Consider the following 3,984-nt stretch of genomic DNA (forward strand, 5'->3'; position numbering starts at 1 on the left):
TCACACACATGACTGTTGACCTCTTTAGAACTACAATTCCTGAAGGTTAGAACTACAACATGGCGGAACACTCAGTGCCTACAAAAGAGATCAGAGCTGATTCTAAGAACTACAACATGGCGGAACTGTCAGTTACTACTGAGGAGTAATGAGCTGGCCTTTAGAATTACATTGTGTTTGGGCTTTTTATAACTGATTTTAAGCAACCCATTGTTACTCACAGTATTTGTGTGTCAATTTTAAATTAAGCTGAATGAAAATTTCAAAATAAAAGCTGGAATATTTCCCTCAGGCCTGTCAGAAAAACTAACTGCTTCAAGCATTTACAATTAAGTCTCTCCTTGTGTGTCACACTGACATGAGACTTGACCTTATCCTTAGAACTACATTGACTGCAGGTTTGGACTACAACATGGCAGAACACTCAGTGCCTACAGAAGAGGTCATAGGTGAATATAAAAACTACAACATGGTGGAACTGTCAGTTACTACTGAGGAGGACTGAGCTGCTTTTGAACTACAATTCCTGAAAGGTAGAACTACAACATGGCAGAACGCTCAGTGCCTACAAAAGAGTCAGAGCTGATTGTCAGAACGACAACATGGCGGAACTGTCAGTTACTGCTGAGGAGGAATGAGCTGGCCTTTAGAATTACATTGTGTTTGGACTTTTTATAACTGATTTCAAATGGTTGTGTAACAATCATTTGTTACACACAGGATTAGCGTGGTAATTTTAAATTAAGTTGAATTAAAATTTCAAAATAAAAGCCCTGACATACTTTTATATTAGGGAATTGCTCTCTTGGGGATTATGTGATTTTTTTAACAAAACCACTGTTACACTTTGGATTATTTTGGGACAGTTAAAATGAATCTTACTGAAAATTTCAAAATAAAAGCCTTAAGATTCCTTTCTGGCTCATGCATATTTTAAGAAAAATGGCTGCCTCAAATTGATAGAATTAAGTCTCCCCCTGTCTGACTCACAGCTGGCAGAGGATCCATTACCATGGCAACGGAACACAAAGGGGCCAGAAGATTAGGACTACAAAAACGCATCACGTAGTTCTAACTATGGCAGAACTCAGAGAAAAAGCTGGACTTTAGAACTGCTTGTGTTTTGGGCCTTTTATAACTATTTTTAACCAACCATTGTTACACATGGAATTAGTGTGGAAATTTAAATTAACTTTAAAAAAATTTCAAAATAAAAGCCTTGACAATTTTACATTAAATAAGTGCTCTTTTGACCATTATATGTCTGATTTAACCAAAATCACTGTTATACATGGGATTACATTGACCATTAAAATGAAACATTCTGAACATTTTAAAATAAAAGCCTTAAGATTCGGCCGTGGCTAATGCAGCGCCGAGGGCGCTGCAATGATATTAGCTTGCATTATCTTTTCCTCTCAAGTTAGGGACTGTCTTGCACAGCAAGGCAGTGCATTAGCATTAGCACAAACATTAGCATTTCTCTGTTCCCCACCAGTGCACTGCCGCAGGCAGTGCAATAAGATTATCCTGCATAATCTTTTCCACTCAGGTTAGGGCTCTGCCTTGCGCAGCAAGGCAGAGCATTAGCATTAGCCTTTTACCTTGCATGAGATATTACCTATTTCCCTTTCTTATTACCCATATTTAGTTTACTGAATGCAGTAAGTCATGCTTGTGACTCTCCACATTGTATTGATGACATTGCAGCTTTCTTTATCATGGATGCTAATGTTTAGCATCAGAACGCTGGATCCAAATCTACGGGCACACTTTGGCAGGGCCCCGGTTAAATTTCTTCAGGAATTTCTAGTTTATTATTTTTCTTCCGTCAACCGGAATGCGGCTCGTACCGCTGCGAGCCCACCCACAAAAGTGGTATCAAATCGTGCGGCTCGGCGCCGGGAGGGGTGCTATTACTTTTGGTGGGATTCGGAGTTACGATAAAAAAAGTAAAAAGCGAAAAACCATCAAAAATTCTTGTCAGTTAGAAACTGTCCAAACTAGAGTGTAATCAACGATTCGTTAGATGTGGGAAGCACTGCGATTCCAACATTCTCACTCCCGACTCGTCATATGTCATGAGTAACAGTGATTGTGTTAAATCAGTTCTAAAATGCTCCAAACAGCAATTGATATAAAAATTGTCAAGGCTTTTATTTTGAAATTTTCATTAAGCTTAATTTCATTAAGATTAATTAAAGTTAATTAACATTAATCCATGTGTAGCAAAGGTTGGTTAAAATCAGTTATAAAATCCCCAAAACACAAGCAGTTCTAAAGGCCAGCTCCTTCCTCAGAGCTCTGCCATAGTAAAAAACTACAGTGATGCGTTTTTGTAGTTCTAATTAGCTGCTCGGCCCTGCTGTGCTTCGTTGCTATGGTAATTAATCCTCTGCAACTGTCATGTGTGTGAGACAGAAAGAATTCTATCTTTGTGAGACACCCAGTCAGTTTTCACTGAAAAAAGCGGTCCGAACAACTCCTTCCTGTTCGGAAACCGTGATACGTATCGGAAAACCGTTTGAAGCGTATGAGAGCGCTATCTTTCGTCTCCGATAGTCCCGCGATTCATATCTGTACATCACTCACAGTAATAACAGCAACGAGATAAAAATGGTGTGCGCTGAGGTCTGACATTTTTCAGAAATACATGGAAGTGATCCTGGCTGAGCGAGTCGAAATCCTGTCGCATCACTTAGCTCTGAAGCCCCTAGACAGAAAACCGTAAGCCCTAGAAGAATTTTGAAAACATTTTACTGGAGCAGGCATGCGTATCTATGTCATGACCGAGTTTGATACCGATAGGGCGATATTTGTGGGCGTGACGGCGATTTCAAAATTTATTTGGGGTCAGAATCGCCAACAGATTGGACATTTAAACGAGGCTTACTGAAAATTTCAAAATAAAAGCCTTATGATTCCTTTCTGGCTCATGCCTATTTTAGTGAAAATGGCTGCCACAAACTGATAGAATTATGTCTCCCCCTGTCTGACTCACAGCTGCCAGAGGATCCATTACCATAGCAACGGAGCTATGGTTTGGACTACAAAAACGCATCACTGTAGTTTTTATTATGGAAGAGATCTGAGGAAGGTGTTGGCCCTTTAGCTAACATGGCAGAACTCAGAGGAAAAAGCTGGACTTTAGAACTGCTTGTGTTTTGGGCCTTTTATAACTCATTTTAACCAGCCATTGTTACACATGGAATTAGTTTGGCAATTTTAAATTAAGCTTTGAACAAATTTCAAAATAAAAGCCTTGACAATTTTATATTAAGTAAGTGCTTTTTTGACCATTATATGTCTGATTTAACCAAATCACTGTTGTACATGGGATTACATTGACCATTTAAAATTAAGCATTCTGAAAATTTCAAAATAAAAGCCTTAAGATTCGGCTGTGGCTAATGCAGCGCCGTGGGCGCTGCAATGATATTAGCTTGCATTATCTTTTCCTCTCAAGTTAGGGCACTGTAGGTAGAGCATTAGCATTAGCCTTTTACCTTGCATGAGGTATTCGCTATTCCTTACTTAATGCAGTAAGTCATGCTTGTGACTCTCCACATGGTATTGATGACATTGCAGCTTTCTTTAGCATGGATGCTAATGTTTAGCATCAGAACGCTGGGTCCAAACTGACGGGCACACTTTGGCAGGCCCCGGTTAAATTTCTTCAGGAATTTTCTAGTTATTATTTATTATTATTATTATTATTATTATTATTATTATTATTATTATTATTTATTTTATTTATTTATTTTTGTCTCTGAATCCGATGAGAAAATCATATTTCCAAAACTTACAAGGGCATTTGAAGCTATTTGTCTATTTGATTTTCAATATAGCTGTGTAGTTCTCAGAACTGACCGCAAGATGGAGCCGAAACTTAACCTTGCCACTGCGTCCTGCCCCACCACATCCACCAGGGCCAGTCTCACTCATATGCTGACCGGTGAGCCTCAGGAGCAGAGGGTGGGCGAA

The sequence above is a fragment of the Poeciliopsis prolifica genome, unplaced genomic scaffold (genome assembly GCF_027474105.1).
Source record: "Poeciliopsis prolifica strain line A6 unplaced genomic scaffold, Auburn_PproV2 SCAFFOLD074, whole genome shotgun sequence".
Classification (NCBI taxonomy): Eukaryota; Metazoa; Chordata; class Actinopteri; order Cyprinodontiformes; family Poeciliidae; genus Poeciliopsis; species Poeciliopsis prolifica.